This window comes from Scyliorhinus canicula, chromosome 1 (genome assembly GCF_902713615.1).
Source record: "Scyliorhinus canicula chromosome 1, sScyCan1.1, whole genome shotgun sequence".
NCBI lineage: Eukaryota > Metazoa > Chordata > Chondrichthyes > Carcharhiniformes > Scyliorhinidae > Scyliorhinus > Scyliorhinus canicula.
In genome coordinates, this window is record NC_052146.1 from 205,050,329 (window position 1) to 205,075,702 (window position 25,374).

Sequence of the window (25,374 nt, forward strand, 5' to 3'; positions counted from 1 at the left end):
ACTGTAGATAACATACAGGTACTTGATCCAGTTATTTAAAAAGATATGTTTCCTATTGTGACGGTGTTATACCTCACTCTGAGGAATATTTTTCCACAAATCAAACCTTCTTCAAATACCTGTACATCTTCGGAAAATGGTTCTACTTAAAGCATGTGACATCGTGAAAATGCTCATTGAATCACAATTTGAGCACTCTTACAGATATCTGACTGTGATGGGGCAGGTGTTGATGAAGGTGCTGAGATCTCTGTGCCCAAAGCCCTTACACTTGATTTGATTGGGCAAGCTGTATCTCCAACCCTGAGTCTAAGGGTGCATTGCTGTCTAACCTCTTTGAATCTTACATGGCAGATTCAATTAGGATTGCCAAGGCTGTTTCCAAAGTTAGATCATCATCCTTCAAGAGAAGATGTTCCCTAATTCATGGAATTGAAGTATTTTCAATTAATTAGACTTAGTTCATTGGTTACTGTACCAAATTTACATTTAGAAGCCGATGGCTGCAGTGTTGCCATATATTATTTAATGGGCTCGCTATTTCCCTGGGAAATCTGGCAGAATGTATATTGTTCGATCATCACACTTTTCTTTGGCCCAAAGTATTTTGTCAGAGCACTTATTGCTAAATTAAATGTAGATATATCGTCAGTGAGCCACTCAAATATTCACCGACCTTCTGTAACAAGACAATGTATAAGTATTGCCGCCTTACAAATTGCTGCTACATCTGGACTGCATGTCCGCCAGATCTCCTGGTCTTTCTCTGAAAGCTTCTCTGTTTCTTAGCTCTCAAGCTCGACCCACAAGCTTAAAAAAAAACAGGTACAGTTCTATAAATCAGAGAACCGGCTAACACAATCATACACAGATCAATCAAACCATTGAACACAACAGTGACAACACAGGAGCAGGGGGATATTGTTGGACATGTGTACAGCGCAGAATGGTAATAAGTGGAACCATACCAGGGGATATTACAGAACTGGACAATATAGGGGGAGATTATTGAGGAGGAAATGATGGCTGGTCAAATTATGGTGAGAGGTTGAGGTAAAAAGGAAAGAATAATGTACTATAGTCACAGGCAGAAAGGATGTAATCTAACCTTTTTAAAGAGCCATCTAGGTGTCCTGGGATTTTCATAAATCACACTAGAGGGACTTAAGGTGCAAGTTTTGCAAGTGAATTATGAAGCAGCAACACATTCAAGACTAGGAGGAAATAAATGGAAATGAGTTAGTGTACGGTGGGGCAGTGGATAGGACATTGGAGTGGTACAAGGAACAGTGGAATGATTTTGTATCCCAAGGTCGCTGATGTATCTCATCCCTCATACCACATATAATTGCCATTCTTGAATGCCCTAGTCTTTGCCACATGCTTCAAAACATCAAATATTCCCGTTATCACATTATCTGGGCTGTATAAAGGAAATAAAAACACTATCAGCAGTTGTGATACAGACACTGAATTATTTATAATGAAAGACTTGATTGAGACCCATGAAGCCAGTTACTTTCATTGACCATCACCAAACTTGTTTTCATCATTGATGATACACCAACTCGTTTAACCTCCTGATACACTCGGCAATCTCACTGGTATCCCATCCAAACATAGATGGCACCTGTAAAACATTTTTAAATTGTTTGTACATAGCACTAAAGTAGGAATGCCAAAAGCAATGCTTTAAGACAAATTCATCCTAGTTTATGTTGAAAATTGCAGCAATCGATGCAGCCGATAATGGAGTAATTGTCTCCCAATGTTAAACTATGAAGGAAGAATTTCATCTCGGCTTCAAATCCTATCCTTTCAGTCAAAAAGATTGCTTACTTGAATGTCTGCAGCATAATTTCCCTCAAATTGCCTCACTCCCACCACTCGTCAAACATCTCCAAGACCTTCTCACAAGTCTTCCATGTCCTGCAGACAAGTCTAAAATCCCACTGCTTGCATTCTATCCCATACAAAGACCCACTCGGCCATCACCCACATCCTCGCCAATCTCCATTGGCTACCTACCTTCCCCAACCCACTGAATTCTGTATTCTTCCACAGTCTCGCCCCACCCGACATCCTCTAAATATACAGTCCAGCAACGTTCTTCAGCCCTCAGACTCTGACCTTCTGTGCAGATCCAGTATCCCTTAGCCCTTCCAATCAGAGCAGAGCGATCAGCCATCTTACCCTTCCGTTCCAAAATTTCTTCCTTAAACACTTCCACTTGCCTCCCTCTATCCATCCTCAAAATGAATCCTTGTGGCTGAGCTTTCCATCATCAACCTTAACCTTTCCCCAGCTGCTAGATGTCCTCTGTTTCCTCAGGGAAATAGCTTAGGATGTTTTCTTCATACCCGGAAGCAATCCTTACGTTTTAATCCAGGAATTAAATCAATCTCTTACCATCCTGTATTGTGTCCGTTTCCGTGCCAGCCTTCTGAAGTACCTGTTATGGTAGTTGCAGAATGGCACATAAATGGGCATGAACATTGTTTCTTCAACTTGTAATGTGCAGTTAGTTGCTTAATTCCATTTTGCCTGTGCTCCCCTTGCCTGTTGCAAGGCATTGGCTGCTACACCTTCTGTATGGTAGACAACTGACTTCAACTGTGATGAAGCTGCTGTCAGCTGCTGGATAATAAATCATAAGCAGCTTTGAGCTTTTGTAGTCCCTGCAAACAGGTATGACAGCTCCCTACAGTTCGGGGGAATGGCAGTCTGCTTGCTGACTGAACAAATGTTGCTGGGGATGAAAAGGATGACAATTGTGATGGTGAGAGTAAAGGTCATTGTCAGCTGTCAGAACCCAGCACTTGTTCATCATTCAGCCAACATACTCCTCTTCCTGCTCCAGTATATTGGTCTAGGTGACTTTCTCTCCTAATTCGATATAACACACATCAGCAAATCTCTCATGGCATTCTCATAATGTGTGAGATTTTTATAACCGTGGGTTGTTTATGTTGCGTAAGGCTTAACATCAGATCAGCTGGTACACAGTGATTGAATAAGACAAGTTCAATGTTTACTAAATGCTATACTGGTTCTTAATTGGTGATTGAGTTGTGTGGCTCTGTGAAAACTATTAATGAGTGTGTGTATGTGTGTGTGTATATATATATATATATATGCATGTATATTTAAATGTCTAAATATATATATAGTACATATGTGTGTGTATATAATACCGTATTTTTTGGTGTATAAGACCTTTTGCTCCAGAAGATCAGCCTTATCTTATACTCCGCTTCAACTCATCTACCTTTAAGTGGATTTTAGACGCTGACATCTTCTGAATAAATTCAAGCAAGTCCCATGCCTCAAACCAAAATGCCTCCAGGCAAGTCACAGTCCAATACAGCAGCATTCAAGCTGGACGTCGTGAAATATGTAGAGGAAAATGGCAGGAACAAGGCTGCGCTCTGTAAATACTGAGTCAGCGAGAAAAATGTTCAGGACTGATGCAAGGCAAGGATTGAATTGAACCCATTTTTCTGGTCTGGTCTGGTCTCGTCTATGCACCAGTTTGGTTTGTATACGAATGGAGTTTGGAAAAAATCGTAAATCTAATCAATTCAACTTATACACCGGAAAATAAGGCAATTATATGAACATACACACGCATTTAATTTTTGCCACTATACATTTGATTCTTATCAATTGACAATTTAAAATCAGAGAATATAAATCAAGGTGTTAGTTAGAATTGGATATCTAGGGTCAAAGCTTCACTTTTGGGCACAGTCAGCAATTCCAGTACAAATAGTGCTCAAAGTTGCACTGATTTCATATTTCATATTTCCTCTCAAACCAATTTGCATAATCACAAATGTAAAAGCTTCTGTGGACCGTTGCAAATGCGGTCTTTTAGAATGTAATTTTTTTCATGGATTAAAAGGTATTTCCTTTATGATTAATGCAGGTAAAAATTGCTTTATTGCAAATAATGAGCATTTCTAATCAGTTTTAAGTCCAGCACGTGTGAGTAACCAGGTTTTGCATTCCTGAAAATTACTTCAATAAAAAAAAGTACAGAGCCATTTATTAGTTTCTTGTATAGTAGCCAGTTTCTTGGTAAAGTATTTTTTTAAATGTTTAGAACCTTTTAAGAGATGAAGACTTTACAATATGAGTGCTCTATGGGTTGAGGTGCACTGGATTGCCACTGTACAGCAGTAATAGGAGCATTCTTAGATGTAGCAACACTCTGCAATAGTCCTGGGGTTTGGAAGCATGATGGCAGCTTCAGTCCTGAGATTGGGGAGAACTGAGAAGAAACCTTGGAATTTGACATCATGGCAAATGGTCCACTGGGATAGAGCAACTTGGATGGGGAATCCTCCAATCCTCCACTGCTGCAGAGAGAGAGCCTTGTAGAACTATGGAAGGGGAACAGAAAAGGCTTGGCAAAACTGGAGGAGCAAAAGGCAGGGGTTTGGTTCACTGACCAAATCTCACTATAAACTTAGGTTCTCATGGACAAAATGAGATATGAGATGGCATATGAGCTGGTTGGCACCGGCCCAACTGCACATGCGCGGGACCCGCACTCCTTGATGGCGCCCCCTAGCACATGGCGCCCCGGGCGACTGCCCGAGTTGCCGGTACCTTGAGCCGGCCCTGCTTCTTTTGCAAATCACTTTAATTCTATGCCCGCTCTATTCTTTTGAGTGAGAACAGTTTCTCCCGATCTACTCTCTTCAGCCCCCTCGTGATTTTGAGGAACGCAGGGAGAAATTAAGGGAAGATGGGAGTTCCTGCAGCTATCACAGAATTGTTACAGCGCAGAAGGAGGCCTTTTGGCCCATGGTGTCTCCAAATGATCGACATGGCTTAGTGCCATTCACCTGCCTTTTCCCTGTATATTGTTTAGGCTGGTTTCGCTCTGGCTTGACAGCCGGTTCATGATGCAGAACAAGGCCAACAGCGCAGGTTCAATCCTATTAACGGCTGAAGTTATTCATGAAAGTCCCGCCTTCTCGGCCTTGCCCCTCACCTGAGGTATGGTGATCCTCAGGTTAAATCACCACTACTCAGCTCTCCCACTCCAAAGGGAAAAGCAGCCTATGGTAATTTGGGACTATGGTGACTTTACTGCACATTGTTTCTATTCAAGTAATCATCTAATGCCCTCTTGAATGCTTTGATTGAACCTGGCTCCACCACACTTCCAAGCAATGCATTCCAGACCCAAAGCACTCATTGTGTAAAAGATTCTTCTCACATCACATTTGCTTCTTTTCAGCGCCGGCCCTAGGGTTGCTGGCGCCCCGGGCAAGCTGAACTTCGGCGCCCTTCGGGGGGGGGGGGGTGGCAGGAGGCCGGGGGGGGGGGGGGGGGGGGCAGGAGGCCGGGGGGGGGGTGGCAGGAGGCCGGGGGGGGGGGGGGTGGGTGGCAGGAGGCCGGGGGGGGGGGTGGCAGGAGGCGGGGGGGGCAGGAAGGGGGGGTAGGAGGCGGCGGGGGGGCAGGAGGCGTGGGGGGCAGGAGGTGGGGGGTCAGGAGGTGGGGGGGCAGGAGGCGGGGGGCAGGAGGCGGGGGCAGGGGGGGGCAGGGGGGGGCAGGAGGCGGGGGGAGGGCCGGAGGGGGGGGGGCGGCGGAGGGGGCCCGAGTGACCACCGGCGAGCCTGGATCCATCCGCCATGTTTGTGCGGGGCGGCCTGAGGGAGGGCGGCCACCGCGCATGCGCTGGTTGGCACCGGCCCAACTGCGTATGCGCAGGACCCGCACTCCTTGATGGCGCCCCCTAGCACATGGCTCCCCGGGCGACTGCCCGAGTTGCCGGTACCTTGAGCCGGCCCTGCTTCTTTGGAAATCACTTTAATTCTATGCCCGCTCTATTCTTTTGAGTGAGAACAGTTTCTCCCGATCTACTCTCTTCAGCCCCCTCGTGATTTTGAACACCTCTATCAAATCTCCTCTCAGCCTTCTTCTCTCCAAGGATAAGAGTCCCAACCTCTCCAACCTATCCTCAAAACTGAAGTATAGCTTATCTCCGTATCTAAACTCTGCTGTATTTGATCTAGGGTTGACAGATGTAGGTTCCGAATGCAGAAATCGAAAAATATTCCATCATTCAGTACCGACACCATTCACCTTGATGAGCACAAAAATGCAGCCAAAGTGATCAATACAAAACACCACTCACTTAGCGTCTTCCCCATAATAACTTAATTGAACCTTTAATACTTTCCATCACTAATTTTACAATCTAGAATTGACACAATGAATCTTCTGGATACTTTCTGATGCATTCAATGAAAACTTAATGACTCCCCACTTAATGAGCGTTGAAAGTCAGTCAAATTATTAGATAACCAACCTAATAAAAGCAAAGACCAAAAACAAATGACAGTAGCATATTTGCAAAAAAACACAATTGAAAGACTGCTCATACTCCTTGTTGTTTCAATAAATAAATCTTCCACCCCGCCCTGAGAGAAGGATGAAGCCAGTTCTGACAATCACTTCTGGTGCTCAGAGGTAAAGTGTGATTTAAGTGTGCCTGTGATTTGCTTCTCCAGCGCAATTGGATCCCATAGATTTATGGTGGCTTCACAGAAGAAAATGTTGAAGTGGTCATATTGAATTGCATTCTCGCCACTTACAGAAGCTGTCGCTGGCGTTATTTAATGATAGCTGGAATGGCTTGAGCAGGAACGAGTTGGAGACAGTGATAAATGAAACGAGTTTGATTCTTCATCGATGAGCGAAGCTTCAAAGTGGTATTTTACTCGCTTCAACGTTTGAATGCGGCTGTAGAAAGAGGAATCGGGTCCATCCTGTTGTGGAAAATAAAGCACAAGTGGCAGAAAATGCATAACAAAACACACCTTTAAACATCAGGTCGGCTCAATTGCCAACACTCATCCTTTTTTGTCAGAAGGTTCGGATTTGTGTTTCACTTCAAACTTGCATGCAGCACTGAAAGAGTGCCGAGGGTTTGCAGTTGCTATCTTTCAGGTGCAACATTAAATGCAAGATCTGATTCGAATGATGTAAAAGATCTCTTGGTACTACTTAAAGAAGTGTAGACAGTTTTCCAGTTAATATTCCTCCCTGAAACGCATCAGCTAAGCATATTGTTTGTAAGAATATACCAAAAAGACAGACTGTAATAGATCAGCTCTGCAGCATGACTGTTAATACTTCTTACCTAACAGCAAGATTGCTATCTCCTAGGAGAGGCAGTACGCTAATTAAGAAAAACCTCAGTCAGTTCAGAGATGAATTCAGCTGAATTCTTCCCAAAGCTCTCAAAAAAGCATTCCAATGGAAAACTGTGACAACATAAAGCATCAGCCAACATCACAGCTACCTTTTGTATGTAGCGATGTCAGCCTTTTCAAGAATAAGTCCAATTCACTTTTGAATGTTTATCATTTGTCTGCATTCATTGCATGCGCCGGCGCCTTGTTCCAAGAGTCTGTGGGCCCTGTCTAAAAAAAAAAGCCTCGTAACATATCGGCATGTTCCCTCACTCTCCAGTACAATGTCACTCAGAATGTCTACATGTACTTCAGGACAATGAGGAGGCTGACCAGACAAATCCAACAAGTAAAATACAGTGTTTCTGATGTTCTGCCGAAAAATCATCTGCATAAAATGTTAACTGTTTCTCTCTCCACAGATGCTGCCTGACCAATTGAGTATTTCCAGCATTTTCTGTTTTTATTTCAGTGAAAAATACGAAGGAAGACAATGGATAATGCAGGCCTGCATCTGTCCATTATTTATCTGAATCTTTAATCTTCGCTCAGGCTGTGACACTGGGGATTTTACTCATTTTAGTCTGTTGGCTTAGAGGAGTTGTTAAACACTTAAATACAGAAGTAGATAGGGATGAGGTGGCAGCTTTATTAGGGATGAATTAAGGGATGGTAAAAGTGATGTGTTTGAAGCAGTTCTCCTTCAGATAGGTTCTGTGGAAATATGATGAAGTAACTATTTCTATACCATTAAAATATAATGAATTAACTCTGTTCAATAACTGTTAGATGGCCTTAGTATTGCAAACTGATTGATGATTGATAGCATGCTTTGCCAGTTGGTTGGAAGGAGTCCATGCCGAACTCTAGATGAGCAAAGACACAGTGGTCCATGTAGGATAGTGGCTGGCTGAAACTATGCAGAGTGCACCCAAAGTGTTTTAGCCACTGTAAGGACATGCACACCCAACAATGCAAGCACAACAATGCACATACAACAATACACACAACAATGCACATACAACAATGCACATGAAATGAAATGAAAATCGCTTATTGTCACAAGCAGGCTTCAAATGAAGTTACTGTGAAAAGCCCCTCGTCCCCACGTTCCAGCGCCTGTTCGTGGAGGCTGGTATGGGAATTGAACCGTGCAGCTGGCATGCCTAGGTCTGCTTTAATGGCCAGCTATTTAGCCCAGTGTGCTAAACCAGTCCCTCAACATGCAACAGTGGGCTCACAACAGTGAATACACAATGTTGCACACAACAATGCACACAGAACAATGTACATACAACAATGCACACACAACAATGCACATATAACAATAGACACACAATGCGCACAACAGTGTACACACAATTGACACAACAATGCACATACAACAATACACACACAACAATGCACATACAACAATACACACACAGTGCACAAAACGGTGCACCCACAATACACATACAACAATGCACACACAAAAATGCACTTACAACAGTACACACTCAACAGTGTACATACAATAGTGCACACACAAAGCACATACTACAGTGCACCCACAATGCACATGCAACAATTCATACACAATACAGACAACAGTGCACACACAACAATGCACATACAGCAGTGTACACATAACAGTGCATACAACAATAAACACACAACATGCACAAACAACAATGCACATGCAACAATGTACATACAACCATGTACACTCAATGCACATGCAACAATTCACACACAATAATGCACATACAATAGTGTACACACAACAGTGCACAAAAAAACAGAAGCATCAAGGGATATGAGGATAGTACAGAAAGGTAGAGCTGAGACAGAAGAATGATGGAGTAGGCTGAAAGGCTGAATGGCCTGTGCTTGCCCCTGTCTTACATTCTTATAAGAAGAAGAGTATAAATGAAAAAGACCAAATGGACGAATGCTCAGCAGATTTGAACAAAACCTCCCACGCTGTGCTGCTGTCCAGAGACTCGGACCCAGCAATGCTGACCTTGATTCAGTTCATTATTATTGGGATATTACGTGTATGATTGCTTCTGTTAATGTTACAATGAAGCTTTGTTATACTCAGTTGGGATTGTTAAGACTGGGTAACCTAGGAGCGAGTGCTCCCAACACAAGGCCACCCTGTAAGACTCCTTAATTTATCTCATCCAAATAATCGGTGCCTGAGGTCAGTCTGGCTTGCAACATGCATTGCGCCATTCTGAGGGTGTAAAAGAACTCTAGAGAAATGTGATTTAGTTTTAACTGTAACCGATTACATTTTTAATATACATTTCTTGTTAGATCCAGCCAGACAACTGATACACAGAGCCAGATAGAATGTGAGCTTGGAGCACAGTCTGGGGAAGGCGGTGTGGAGGAAAACCATAAAAAACATGTTTAATTGACAAAGAGTAATGATAATCAAAGGCTTGGACTGTCTTTGTCTGTCCTATTGTCATAGCATGCAAAAATGCTTCACCTTTACTGCCTGGAAGGGAAATATCTCAAAAATGAATACATTGTGCATGCTGTGTTATTTATTTTTGTATTAATTGGTTCCTTTCTCAGAGTTACAAAACAAATGCACAGAATGGACGGGGCAATCCCCTAAATCCAACTTCTTATTTGTTCCAAAAACTAATTCAATCCAATCCATGGTCCTCAGACAAGGGGCATGCCAGATCCAAGCTGACAAGAACTGGCATTGCACCTGATCAAATGCTTGATCTTAAACTTGATCTTAGCGAAGAGGTCAAGAAGCAATGGTGTTTCTTCGAGCCTCAAGGGGTGAGCTATAAAATTTACTGGACAGATATCGAGTTGAATGTCGCTCTGACAATGCACTATAACATCAGTGTAACTTCACAGCAACAGGCAGCAGTTGCACACTGGAGATATGGTGATTCAGAAAGATGCACATTTCACTCGGCTCTGGATGTTTTTGGTGATGCAGATACAACCAGCCACATTAACAATGCTAAACTACACCCACAACAGAACTGCTTTTGAAGAAAGTGGCTTTCATTTTTTTTCTTTGGTTTTAGGAAAGTAAGAGCGTTGCTGAAAAAAAATAGACATGTTGCCGAGGTTTTCCATCTTGCACTCATCAGGAATACCAAATGCCAAAGGCAGCAATAATTTACACTGCATGAGAAAAGAGTGCCACTTTAGCCTGATCCGCCATCCAATTAGAAAGTGGCTGAAGATTATCTCAAATATATGAACTGTGGTAAATGTGATTCACACTATATATAGTTGCCAATATCACTCCATGCATATATGTTCGTTATCTACCCGTTGTAAGATCAATGCTGTATATAGTTGCCAATATAACTCCGTGTATATATGTTCACTATCCACCATTGTAAGTGCAGTTGCACTATCCGGCCACCAGGGGGAGTCGCTCTGGGAGTACGCAAGAGTTTGTACTGGGCTCCTCCTTTGGCTCCGCCCAGGACTCCTCCCCCTGGGACCGATGTATAAAGATCAGTGCCTTAGAGCCAACCTGCCAGTTCATCTGAAGTTCAACTACGAATAGGCTGGCTCTGTTGTAAGTGTATTAAAGCCTCTGTTCAGATCCAACTACACGTGTTCGCTGAATTGATGGTTCCATCATGAACTGACTGTGATTCTATAAACCTGAACACCTTTGCTGAACAATAATATATGAATCTTTATCATAGGGTAGCATGGTGGCACGGTGGTTAGCACTGCTACCTCACAGCTCCAGAGACCTATTCAGGTTCAATTCTGGTCTCGGGTGACTGTGTGGAGTTTGCACTTTCTTCCCATGTCTGCATGGGTTTCCTCCAGGTGCTCCTGTTTCCTCCCACAATCCAAAGATGTGCAGGTTAGGTGGATTGACCATGCTAAATTACCCCTTCGTGTCCAAAAGGTTAGGTGGGATTACTGGGTTACGGGGATAGGATGGAGGCATGGGCTGACGTTGGTGCTCTTTCCAAGGGCTGATGTAGACTCAATGGGCTGAATGGCCTCCTTCTGCACTGTCGGGATTATATGACTCATAGAATCATAGAATTCATAGACAACCTACAGTGCAGAAGGAGGCGATTCAGCCCATCGAATCTGCACCAACCCTCCGAAAGAGCAACCCCAAATAGGCCCCCAGCCTAACCCTGCAGCCCCGTAACCGCATCTAACCTGCACATTCGTGGGGCGAAATTCTCCAACCCCACGCAGGGTCGGAGAATCGTCCGGGGGCGCCGATAATCCCGCTCCCGCCATGTTCAAAATTCTCCGACCCGCCATAAAACGGCGTTCTTCAAATCCCGCCGCCCGCCTCGGAGAACGGCTGGCGCCGGCGGGATGCCATTGTTTATCGAGGCCTAATTATTCTCCGGCCCGAATGGGCCGAAGTGTGGCCACATCGGCGAAAATCAAAGTTGGTTTATAACGGCGTCAACCATTGATGACCATCAGCTTGGAGGTGGGTGACAGGCCGGGGAGGAAGGTAAATTACCTACTTCGAGTGCCGGGGGGGGGGGGGGAGAGAGAGAGAGAGAGAGAGATAGTTTTTACTTTGAGTGGCGGTGGGTTGGGGGGAGGGTTTGTGAAGAGAGAGAGTGAAATTACTTACTTCGAGTGCTGGGGATAGGTGTGGTGGTGGTGTGGGGGGGGGAGGGTTGGGGGGGGTGGGGGGGTGAGGGTTGGGGGGGTGGTAGTGGGGGGGGGAGGTTTGTGAAGAGAGAGAGTGAAATCACTTACTTCGAGTGCCGGGGGGGTGGTTGGGGGGTTGGTGGGGGGGGGGGGGGGGGGGGTTGGTGAAGAGAGAGAGTGAAATCACTTACTTCGAGTGCCGGGGGGTAGGGGTGGGGGGGGGGGGGGGGGGTGCGGGTGGTGGGGGGGTTGGGGTGGTGGGGGCGCTATTTATATCATGTTTCGCCGGGCGGCGTTGATGATGTCGCCCGACGCGCCACTTCCGCAACGGGTGAAACTGACGCGTACAGCGTCACTCCGCTGCTGGCCCTTTCGGGACGGGAGATTTCGGGCTGATAAGCGGGCCCCGACGCCTGAGTCACCAGCGCCGTTTTTGCCCGCCGGTCAAGGGCGTCACGATGGACTTTGGTGAATTTCGCCCCAGGACACTAAGGGGCAATTTAGCATGACTAATCCACCTAACATGCACATCATTGGACTGTGGAAGGAAACCAGAGCATGCGGAGGAAACCCATGGTGCCCACTGCAGGAATTCTATGAATGTTTTAATCAAGTCACCTCTCACTCTTCTAAACTCCAACAGATATAAGCCGAACCTCTCCAAACTTTCCTCATAAGACAATCTGCCCAGTAAACCTTCTCTGAATAGCTTTCAATGCATTTATATCCTTCCTTAAATAAGGAGACCAATAGTGTACATAGTACTACAGATGTGGTCTTATCAATGCCCTGTATGACTGAAGCATAACCTCCCTACTTTTATAATTAATTTCTCTCGCAATAAATGATAACATTCGATTAGCTTTCCTAATTACTTGCTGTACCTGTGTAATTGCGCAATATTTCAGTGGGGAGGTTTCTTGTATACCGAAGAAGTTTATTGGAACCATCAGTGAGATTTAACTATATACTGGCACAGATGTATATCATACAGGTCTTTATTCTTTGACTTCCAGGTCCACTTCCCCAGCTCCTACTTCCAGGGCCCCACGCTTTTTCCCCATTGGACGGGGTTCACGAGTTCCCAAGTGGTAGCCCAAGTGGGTCATGTGCCCTGTGTAAGATTGCTCCTTATGGGGGCCATGCAACTCACCTGTATAGTAACCTTTTGCGATTCGTGCACTGGAACACCCAGACGCCTCTGCATCCCTTTGCAATCTCTTGCAATTCAGATGATAAAAAACATTTTCCATGCCCACGGACCTGTCTTTGGGCCAGGGTGACTCCAGGTTTGATGTCCCCACTGGGCTTTCATGAGGAGGCCAATTCCATTAAGCCGGTGGTCTCCTCACTTGGCAATGGCATCCTCCCCCAACCCACTGTTGGCCAAATTATGGCAGAACCATAAAATGGCCCTTAACTAAGCAATTCGGCTGCCCTACTCCATGGAGTGGCCAATTGATCCACCTGTCAGCCCACCACTGGGAAACCTACCTGGCGGCCAGACAGCAGTGGGAAGCCACCTTGACACGCATGGCTCCCCACTATTTTATCACTCCCAATCCTGCCAGCATTCCTGCCACCTGTGCACCAGTTGAATTCGGTCTGGCAACTCTGTTTCTCACTCCACTGACGCTGCCTGACTTGCGAAACATTTCCTATTCAAGACTGATCAATAAGAGGGGGGGTCTTGTGGTACGGTGGGTAGCGTCCTGCCTCTGAGTCAAAAGTTCCAGGTTCCAAAGGATGTGTGAAGCAGCTTAAGTATCAGTTTGTAAATCCCAACACATGCCAGCGGGCAGGTGGCAAGAGAAGGAAAGATTCCCTGTCAGCCATGTGATGGAAAGAAAATAGCAGCCTCTTCTATCAAGACCCATAGATCTGGACTGCAATATATATGTAAGAAGTGCACGTTGGCAGAGCAATTTGGACTTCTTATCATAATAATAATCTTTATTATTGTCACAAGTAGGCTTACATTAACACTGCAATGAAGTTAGTGTGAAAATCCCCTAGTCGCCAGACTACGGCACCTGTTCTGGTACACTGAGGGATAATTCAATATGTCCAATTCACCTAATAAGCACGTCTTTCGGGACTTGTGGGAGGAAACCAGAGCACCAGGAGGAAACCCACGTAGCCACGGGGAGAGCGTGCAGACTCCACACAGAGACCCAAGCCGGGAATCGAGTCTGGAACCCTGGCCCTGTGAAGCAACAATGCAAACCACTGTGCTATCTTGCCATGCCTGGGGTTGGGAGGGGAAGTTCAGCTGGCTATAATAGGTGATATGGATCAGATTGGTGCCAACATCAAAGGATTCAACCCCTGCTCTGACTCGGGTGGATTTGGGACCTCCTACCTTGCCTTACCCATGGCGGAGATTGTGGCGCTGTGGGTCAGTCCTGAATGTCTAAGAAATTTAATTGGCTGTCATGCTGGAGACTGTGGTGTGGAAGTGAATGGATTAGCCAAGCTGGATTCAATGGTGTTCCTGGTCGCTATCTAACTTGTGAAGCATGTATAGGCCGTAATTGAAAATCCACAGTGCTGGCTTGTACAGGAGAGCTTAATGGCTGCTGGTGGATGATAAGATGTCTGCCATTGGTCATAATGTTAGAAACCATTCAGAAAAGTAATAACATTTGCTGCAGCCCAGATAACGCCTTTGTTGGAACCCAAGCTGACTTGATCGCATCAAAATCCAATATAAATGAGCTCACAGACTCCATTGCTCATTTGTGCTTTGAAATGTGACTTTTATCATATGAGTACATGAATGCTTAACACATTTGTGTGAAATTCTTTTCTCCATTATTTTAGAAACAGCTGTTTATGGATTAACATTAAATAGAGTAATAGCACTTCATTAAAAGTGCAGATATAGGAATTTTATTTCAGCATTGGCGTCCCGAAATTTGAAGAATTTAATTTCAATGCATGAATCTTCTCTGGGAGCTTTCTGGATAACTACTCGAGTTTTCCATTTCTGTGCTGCCCTTGATGTCAACTGGACGTCCTAGAAGGCATTACAGCAAATTCTTTTGAAGTGTGGCCATTGTTGTCAAGTCGAAAATTAGCAGAAAAATAGCACCGTCAGCTTTGAGACTCAACACGGAGATCAACAATTTCAGATCATAACCTGAACCTACATTTTTAGTATCAGATGGCAGCTGTTGGTAATTATCCTGTTTTTATCATTTCCACCCCCTCTAGACCCATCTTTTGTCTTTTTACTTGTCCCATTATCATCTCTTTTTGCCTGCCACAGTCATTCCTTTGGCCATTTAACCTCTCCTGCCTTCCGTCACTGACCTTCTTGTTTGTTCCTCTGACTTGATCTTTCCCTGCCTCTATTCTGTTACAGCTCTAACATTTTCCAGATCTGACAAAAGGTCAGCGACCTGAGTTTATTCAAAAATTCTTTCACAGAATGTAGGCGTTGCTGGCCAGGGCAGTATTTTTGCCACCAAACTCTTGTTGCCCTTGAGAATGTGATAGTGAGCTATCTTCTTGAGCCACTACATTTCGTGTGGTGTAGGTACACCCACAGTGCTGATAGGGAATGAGTCCCAGCGTTTTGACCCAGTGACTGTGGAGGAATGGCAATATAGTTTCAAGTCAGGATACTGAGTGGGTTGGAAGAAAACTTATAGGTGGTGGTGTGTTCCCACGCATCTGCTGCCCTTATCCTTCTAGGTGATAGAGGTCACAAGTTTGGAAGTTGCTGTCGAAGGAACCTTAATTGGTGATTTGTTGCAGTACATCTTTTTGGTGGTACACACTGCTGCCATTGTGTGTCAGTGGTGGAGGGAGTGAAAGTTGAAGGTGGTGGATGGGGTTCCAATCAAGCGGGCTGTTTTGTCTTGGATAGTATTGAGTTTCTTCAGTGTTGTTAGAACCGCATTCACCCAAGAAAGAAGAGAGTGTTCCAACACACCTGCCTCATGCCTTTTAGATTTGGCTTTGCAGAGTCAGGAAATGAGTTACTCACCACAAAATTCCCAGCCTCTGACCTGCCCTGGTAGCCACAGTATATATGTGGCTAGTTCAGTTTAGTTTCTGGTCATTGGTAACCCCCAGGATGTTGATCGTGAGGGATTCAGCAATGGTAGTGCCATTAACGTCAGAGATTGGAAAAGCTCATTGCCTGGCACTTGTGTGGCATAAATATTGCTTGCCAGTTACCTGACCAAGCTGAATGTTGCCCAGATCTTGGTTTCATATTGGACTATATGGACTGTTTCAGCATCTGAGGAAATGTGAATGATGCTGAACATTGTGCAGTCACCAGCGAACATCCCCGCTTCTGGGGCTGGATTCGCTTCAGCCCGACGCCGAAATCGCAGCAGAGAATCCATTTCCTCGCACAAAATCAGGACCGCTGCCGGTTTCCCAATTCTCCAGGCCCCGAAAAGCGGCGTACTCGGACAGTACACCGCGCGTATATCACCTACCTGTGGCCATTGCTGGAGGCCACCATTCTCCGCCCCCGACCAGCCGAAATCCGGATGGCGTGGATCTAACATGGTCCTGCTGGTTGGGATACTAGCATGGTGGCTGCGGACTCAGTCCGCGGCCACTCTGGTCGGGGATGGGCCCATTGGAGGGCAGGGAAGCCTTATACACTGCCGGGCAATGTTTGGGCGGGTGGTCAGTGTCGGGAACGAGGCTGATCGGGGGGGGTGTTTCATTTTAATGTCTATCTCCGCGGTCCGAGAACGCCATGGAGCACGGCACAGCCGCTGGAGGTCGTCGCCGTGTGCATGCGTGGCCTCCGACCTGGACGTGCATGGGCCCCTATATGCAGCAAAAGCTGCTAGTTTTATGCCGGGTTCCTGCTAGCCCCCTGTAGGGCTAGGAATATGTGGCCTTTTCATGCCAGTTTTACACTGGTTTTGTAGATGAGGGCAGTAGTTCATGTTGTCTACATGGACTTCAGTAAGGCTGCTGCATTGGACACTGATCAAGAAGGTAAGAGCTCATGGGATCCAGGGCAATTTGGCAAACTGGATCCAAAATTGGCTGAGCAGCAGGGGGCAGTTGACTGGAAGCCTGTGTCGGTGCTGGGTCACTTACTGTTTGTAGTGTACATTAATGATCTCGAGGTGAATGTGGGGGTTATGATAAGTAAGTTTGCAGATGACACAAAAATTGGTGGAGTGGTAAATAGCGAGGAGGAAAGCCTTAGACTATAGGATGACATAGAATGGCTGGTCAGATGGGCAGAACAGTGGAAAATAGAATTATATCCTGAAAAGTGTAAGGTGATGCATTTTGGGAGGGCCAACAAGGCAAGGGAATATACACTGAACAGTAAGATACTAAGCAGTACAGAGGACCAGAGGGACCTTGGGGTCCAAAGGCAGCAGGACAGGTAGATAAGGTAGTTAAGAAGGCATATGGGATATTTGCCTTTATTAGGTGAAGTATGGAATATAAGAGCAGTGAGGTTATGGTGGAGCTGTGTAAAACACTCGTTAGGTCACAGCTAGAGTACTGTATGCAGTCTGATTGCCACACTATAGGAAGGATGTCATTATGCTAGAAGGTGTCCAAGGGACATTCAACAGGATGCTGCCTGGGCTGGAGCGTTTCAGCTATGAAGAGAGGCTGGTTAGGCTGGGGTAGTTTTCCTTAGAGCAGAGAAGGCTGAGAGGGTACAACGTTATGAGGGATATACACACGGAAAATAGGAAGAAAATGTTCCCCTTAGTGGAGGAGTCAATAACCAGAGGCATAGATTTAAGGTAAGGAGTGGAGATTTAAAGGGGATTTGAGTAAAATTATTTTCACCCAGAAAGTGGTGGGAATATGGAGCTCACTGCCTGAAATGGTGGTTGAGGTGGGAACTCTCAGAACATTCAAGAAGTATTTAGATGAGCACTTGAAACGCCATAGCACGCAATGTTATGGACCAAGTGCTGGAAAATGAGGTTAGACTAGGTAGGTGCTTGATGGCCGACACAGACATGGTGGACCAAAGGGCCTCTTTCTGTGCTGTAAGACTCTATGACAACATAATGGAGGGTATCCTCAATGTGAATTCTCCATGAGGACTCAATGGTGTCACCAATACTGTCATGAACAGATGCATCAATGACAGGTAGTTATGAGGTCAAGTCAGTTTTTCCTTCTTGTTGGTTCACTTGCCCAGCCTCAATGCCACAGTTATGTCCTTCAGGGCTGGTCCAGTTTGGTCAGGAGTGCTGCTAATGAACCACTCTTGGTGATGGATATTGAAGTTTCCCCCACATCCAGAGTACATTCTCCGCCCTTGCTACCCACAGTGCTTCCGCCAACTGGTGTTCATTATAAGTGGTACACTGATTCACCAGCTGACGGTGAAGCAGAGATACGCATGGCAGTAGTAGTAATTAGCAGGGTATGCCATTGTAATTTCCGACATCCAGGTCAATGCCGGGTGGTCAATCCAGTTTTGCTCCTTTTTGACTTTCCTGTAGCAGTTCACTGCAGCTTGCTTTCTCGACCATTTCAGCATCAACCACATTGTTGGGCGTCTGGAGTTGCAAATAAGACAAAAAGGAAAGGGTGACAAATTTCCTTCCCTAAAGATCATTACTGAATCAATTAATGATCGTTTTGTGGTCACATGACTGGGGATTCACTTTTAATTCCAGATTTATTAATTAAATTTCACCATGGTGGGATTTGAACCCATGTGCCCAGGGTGCTCGCCTGGCCCTCTCAATTGCCAGCCCAGTGACATGCCATTGCCTCCCCTGCTTCGCAGGTTTGAAATTCATAGCTTAGTGCAGTACATGAGGTTTGAGCATTCAGGAAATTACATTAAATGTAATTACAGCAAAACAAAATTCATCTTTCATATTTCAATTAACGATTACTTTTGAAATAACTTCACTGAATGATTCTTGGAATAATTTCAGATTGCCTCAGGCCTCATTTCCTGAAACACAGTGGCGTGAACTGGCCTAATGATTTTCTCTTTCAGGATTTGTGCAAGTAAACGGTCTTTCTGTCATAGGCAGCTTTCCTTATTCACTATAAACCTCTTACTGATAGAAATTCCCCAAATTCTGAATTTCCTATTGTTTCTCAGGCCTAGTATGGAAATAAATCATGAGTGGATTGATCACCTTAATATCAACCAAAGATAGCTGTAAAGTCATGAATATAAGCCATACTGGTACCAGTTTCGACCTGTTCTGCAGGACTTCTTTCAGGGTCAAGGTCAGGTCAATCTTGTCCAGGTCAAGATTCTGGCAATGTAGCAAACCTGGGAGCAGAAGCAACACAAAATGGGACCCACTTTCACTTGGAAAAGTTGGCATTGATGGGACAGTAAGGCCATAAAAAGGGATGTACAAACTTACCCATTGATGCTCCAAGCTCCACATAAGAGATACAGGTTCCAGACCCCTTACCCAGCATCCCAAAATCCAGACAGATCCGATACCCAGGTACTGCCCTGGAAACTACAATCCCTTTAGGAATTGTTCTTTGTCAAATCTGGGTTGCGGCACTCAAATCCTCGACCCGGTGGGTCTGGGATAACACCGCAAGCCAATTGGTCTGCCCCTCATCCCATTCTTTCCCTGTCCTGGCTGTGTCTGACTCGGCAGAGAAATCAGCCAGGCTTTATCCTATTCCAACGTGCCCTCCCCCCAAGGCCCAGGGGGCCTAAGATGCAGACAATCCCCATATCCAGTACACATCTGGTCACAAGCTTTCTGGGTAGGGGATTCAGTACCTCCAATGGAACAGATGAGCCAATGATTGTTCAAAGAGATCGGCTTTAAGGAGTTTCTTAAAGGCAGAGACAGTGATGGAGATCGATATGGAGAGGTTTAGGGAGGGAATTAAAGAGTTTAGGGCCTCAGAAGCTGGACGCACAGCCACCAATTGTAGACCAAATCAAATAGGGAATGTGCAAGGGGCCAGAGTTAGAGGATCACTGAGTTCTCAGAGGGTGGAAGCTGTAGATGGTTACAGATTTTAGCCATTGATGCCACATTTTCCTTGGGCATCTCCTTGCGAATCTGAATCCCTCCATTTCTCTACCGGACGCTCTCCACCAAATTAAACTACAAGGGGACAGCACGAATAAATCAGCAGCTAACCACAACCCTCCCCTCTTGACCACTTCATCAGCTACCCTGCAACATTTACAACCTGTGGGAAGGAGGAAGATCTCTCATGCAAGTAACACCAGTGTTCCAGAAAAAGCACACTTAACTGCATCACAGATGTACACCGGGTTCTAATATTCAATCCTTTTGACATAGCTTGAACTGGCATTTATCTCTGGCTCTGTGGCACTGAACTGAGAGGGTTCCTGCTCAATTCCATGTGCCAGCTTCTGATTATAATTTAATCAAGTAATACAATTACAGCTCAGCATAAGCCAATGGTGAGATATCATAATCGCCGCTGGCAAGACTAGTGACTGCACAACTCAACAGGTAATTATCTCGCCTCAGTGCCGGCCCTGACAAATCCTCTTATTTATTATCACAAAGGTCATGACAGTGAAGAGCCATTATTTTTCAATCATCCATACTTTGAACCTTTTTAATTTCCTTTATTAATATATTTTTTTTAAATATTGGAGACGATTTTCCAGGTTTAGCACCTCGAAATATGGTTGGAAAATGCACATGATGGACAGCGAGAGGGGACACTAACCCTGTGGCCTCATTTGCCCTTGACTAACATTGTGGCTGCAGTTCACATCCAGCTTGTAAGATGGTTGCATCAGACAGTATCAGGTCACTCTTGTCTTTATTTTTTTCTTCTCTTTTTTAAATTATGCGAGTTAGCTGAGATGCGGGTCAGTGCTGGAATCCATGCACCGCCAGGGAAGAACAACTTCGACAGCGGTAAAATATCACAAATTGCGACTGAATGTTAAATCATGAATAAATTCCACTTGCTATGGCTCAGTGAGTAGCACTCTTCCCCTCACTCTTCCCCTCAGAGTTCCAGGTTCCAGGTTTAATCCCAATTTGAGGGCTTGAATACAAAAATCAAGGCTGACATTCCAATGGGAATGCTGAGGGAATGTAGCCCTAGATTCATAGAGTTATAGAATTTACATTGCAGAAGAAGGCCATTCAGCCCATCAAGTCTGCACCAGCCCTTGGAAAGAGCACCGTACTCAAGCCCACACCTCCACCTTATCCCAGTAATTCCACCTAACCTTTTTGGACACTAAGGTCAATTTAGCACGGCCAATCCACCTAATTTGCACATCTTTGGACTGTGGGAGGAAACCGAAGCACCCAGAGGAAACCCACGTAGACACAGGGAGAATGTGCAGACTCCGCGCAGACACTGACCCAAGCCAGGAATCAAACCCGGGACCCTGGAACTGTGAAGCAACAGTGGTAACAACTGTGCTACCATGCCGCCCCACTATCGGACGTGCCGCATTCCAGATTAATCATTCAAACTGAGGCCCGGTCTGCTTGCTCAGATGGGTGTAAAAGAACCCTTGGCACGACTTTCATCTAACACTGGTGTCCGGGTCAAGACATATCATTCAATAAACATCACAAATACAGATGATCTGGTCATTATTATGTTGCTGTTTGTGGATCTTGCTTTGCATGTATTGGCTGCCAGGTTTTCCACATGACAACAGCGACAATATTCATTGGCTGTAAAGTGCTTTGAGACATCCGGTGGTTGTAAAAGACACCATGGGTTTGGTTTTCCCACCCCTCCCGCCACTGGAATAGTCTGGACTTTTGACTGGCATACCGCATCCTCCATAACTATTCCCATCACAACGGGGCCATTAAGCCCTGGCCTATATAAATGCATTTTTATTTTATTTCTCTACACACCGACATATTCTCTGAAAGCTAGCTTCCCTCCCACCCTACTCTCCAGGCCTGTTTGGCCTGCCTATTTTGGCACTTTTTTCCATTTGTGAATTCTGCTAGCTAGGCGCAGATTGGGGGGGTTATTGGGAGGGGGCGAAGGTGGAAAGGTCACTGAGCACATCAGGTGACTTCAGACCATAAGGGATTCTTGTCTCTTCTCTCTCTTTGGAAGCTATTCCCACTGAATATTTGGACAGGCTCAGAATCGGCACGATTGGATTGAGCTGTCCGAGCCTGTGCTGTCAGTCCAGTTTAGATATGATATTTGCATTGATGACTGACAGGGCTGCACTTACTAAAAGCACCAACACATTGAGACCTCTTCTGTGCCCTGAATTCCAGCAGAAATGAAAAACCATCAAAATTTAACTGCCTCGCATCCGTCCTGAAAGATGTCAACTTTTGGTAGAATAAATCTTGTTTATTCTCTTCACAGCAATTACAGGGATTGTTATTGCAAACAAGCCCACCAGGTAATCTGTCGCTGTTGTCTTCATTGTGGCTCAAAGGAGCACTGGTGCTTAAATATCATTCCTTTGAAGCTTCTTTTTGTCACTGTTGACTTTGATGGTGCATCTTTTTAACCTTTTGATCCTGGCTGATGATGCTGCCATCATTTCAGCTTTTCTAATATTTATCTTAGAACTCTGCAAGTGGCGAAATGTTGACTCTGGTGTTATTGGCAGGGATTATACATTAATGTACCCTGCTTGCTGTTTTGTTGGTCTTTGTCTATCAGTCGTTCACTCTGAGGTGTTCTGTGAAAGCTTTTACTTAGAATGGGCAAGTCGATTGTCTTTTTAAATGCTGCAAAGTAACAAAAGACAATTAAATAACTGAAATCATACAATGAACGGTGGCAGTCAGAAGGCATAGAATTACGCAATTTTGCACATCTGGAGACTCTTGCGAGCCCAGACTAAACCCCAACAGTGGCTAAGATACTGGACCATATGGAAAGAATACTTCATTCCAAGAGTGATTGCACAACGAAATAGGGATTTGGTATTTTTGAAAATAACATTATTATTAACAGCTTATTACAATCTTACAATTGCCCCTTAAACAACACTGCTAAAGACAGTAAGTACAATACCCTTAATTACTAACTCTATTCCCAATTAAACAACAAGAAAGGAAAAACATAGAACTCGCAATCCATCCCAATAGCACAGAGTAATACTTGCTTTCCAGAACAGATTTGGCTCCTGTTAAAACCGTTGCAGATTCTGGCTGGATGTCTTCAAACATCAGTTTCAGCTGGTTTGTTTCAGCTTCCCTCCTTGTCCTCTGACAAATCTACTTTGCTTTAAATATGTTAACCTTTTTTTAACCATCCTACTGTGACAGCAAAATACTTTACTTGTGGTCCAATCAGGTTGCCTGATCAGAACTCCACTCAAAAGCATTCTCAAAATGTCGAAATACCTTAGCTCCACAATGACATAATCTCCCCAAGTTGACAACAAGTTAACTCCCCAGGCTGAAAACACATGAACTTCCCAAGGACTCCCCCCCCCCCCCCCCCCCGCCCCCGTCAATCAACATGCATTAGCCCAGGCTTTTTACTCTGGTCAATTTCACCTCTGGCTCCGAAAAACTTTCTGGTCTTACAAAATATGACTACTGCAGTCAAACTCATTCTAACCCAGGCTTTTAACCCTTAATTTGCCAAATGTTTATAACCCAATATATCTGAAATCCTGCATTTGTCACAAGATGCAAGAGCCAGAGAGAGTATCTGTTCAATTAGCTAGTTTCCCCTGGAATAGGTCACTAGCCTGTAGCCAGAGGCTATACCTCGAGGGTTGTCAGTCTGCATCAAGCATGGCTACCATGATTGAGTCTCTCCTGCTCTGAGCATTACCATTGGCGTTTGGTTGGAAGTATTTGCAGTTTGAGAATCAACCGATGTTTGGCCACATTATGAGCACACTTTCCATGGTCACCGAGTTTTGGGGTGGTGTACTCAAAACTGGCTCAGAGGTAGGGAGGTTACCCACTGCACCACAAGACCTGGCAGGCAATACAAATGGCTTAAAATAATTCATTTTGTAGAATCTTGGCAATTGCTGAATACCAAAGATTCAATATCGCTGAAAAAGGAGACATGTTACCAAAGCTTTGCATCTTGCAGTCATCAGGACAAATGCAAGAATGGCATATTTCAAACAATCACAGCAATTTATACTACAGGAGAAAAGGGCGCTGATTTGTTGACAGGGTAACTCTGATTGGCTGAGGTGTTGCCATAGAGAAAGCACCCTTATTAAATATGGATATTTCTGCTACCCATAAAATGAAGGAAATGTTCTGGAAATCAACATTGAAATAAAATGACCTCCATATGTGTTAAAGCATACAGGTGTTTACAAAGATTTCCTCTGTTTTTCTAGAACTACACTGCAGAGCACAAAGAGAATTTTTGTTATTGGATAGAGAGATTGGTGATTTATGGAACTGAACTTCTTAAAGTGGAAATATCCAGAAAAAGAAATGAAGGATGGGCACTGCCATGACCAGTGTTTACACACCTTTGCCCGTCTCATTGCTGCCAGAGCTGCCAAGGAAAGCCACTACTTTCAAATGTGTCCTGGCACTCCAGGGGTAGGAAGCTAACTTACCTTATGGTAGTGATGTTGAAGTTGCTTCAGCTCTACAACACAAAAAGATCATTCAGAATCAGAATAGGAGGTTGTTAAACAGGGGATGCATGTGTGTGAGTGTGTTGTGTTTGTGTGTGTGTGTGTGTGTCTAGGTGGAATTGTGTATGTGTGTTTGTGTATGAAATTGAGAGTGTGCATGTGTTTAATGGTTGAATGTGCATGTGCACAAGGGGCTGTTTAGCACACTGGACTAAATCGCTGGCTTTGAAAGCAGACCAAGGCAGGCCAGCAGCACGGTTCGATTCCCGTAACAGCCTCCCCGAACAGGCGCCGGAATGTGGCGACTAGGGGCTTTTCACAGTAACTTCATTGAAGCCTACTCGTGACAATAAGCGATTTACATTTTCATGTGTTCCTGCATGTGGGTGTGCATTTATGCATGCATATGAGTTTGGAATTGGGCGGGTTCACATATATATATTGGGGTTGGGTGTATGTACATGTGTGTTTTTGTTTGGAATTGGGTGAGTGCGTGTATTTGTTTGCGTATGTGTCTGTTTACAAAGGTGGAATCTGTGTGTGTTTGGGTGAATGCTGTGCCTGTTCCTCTCCTTTCTGGAGATGAAGTATCTGGTACACCAATTAGTACTTTAGCAATGTATTATAATTCAGTTATTAACTAGTTTTGCACTTTGCATCAGATTTGAAATAGCACAGACAAAAGCTTAGCACACATTTCACAAATTGCACAAGGAGCAAATTGAACCCCTTTGTAGCCCTCAGCCCTGCAGCAGATTTAAACGCACATATACTAGAATTGGAATCAGGCTGCCTGCATAAAGGAGGCAGGTTTAGCAATGCGAATAGGGGAACTGGCCCACAGATGCTGATCTTCTGCAGTCCAAGCTAAATGAACGTCAGTGTCAAAGGGGATACAGGATTGTTTGAGATGGCTGGCAGTTGCTATGACCACGGAATAGCTTGTGTTCAAACAAATCTGTCTAATCGAATTGTAAGTAGCTAGATCTTGTTCTTTAATGAAAGTTTTAATTGCTTTATCTTTCTGAT

General features: G+C 44.7%; 1 protein-coding gene and 1 long non-coding RNA gene across 5 annotated transcripts in view; one reads left to right on the forward strand and one right to left on the reverse strand.

The window, feature by feature from the left end:
- LOC119971165 (1-phosphatidylinositol 4,5-bisphosphate phosphodiesterase beta-1) overlaps positions 1-25,374 on the forward strand; it is a 983,652-nt gene that overhangs the window by 281,812 nt on the left and 676,466 nt on the right. The gene's annotated exons all lie outside the window — the stretch shown is intronic.
- The window catches only part of LOC119971187, a 44,263-nt gene continuing 25,058 nt past the window's right edge, over positions 6,170-25,374 (reverse strand). For 2 of the 3 annotated variants that reach the window (XR_005461778.1, XR_005461776.1), the window contains 2 exons: positions 24,325-24,356; positions 6,170-6,785 (listed from right to left, as the gene is read on the reverse strand). This is a non-coding gene — a long non-coding RNA (uncharacterized LOC119971187). Of the gene's footprint in view, positions 6,786-21,314; positions 22,508-24,324; positions 24,357-25,374 lie in introns of those variants that run through there. The other variant, XR_005461777.1, reaches the window with a different exon arrangement.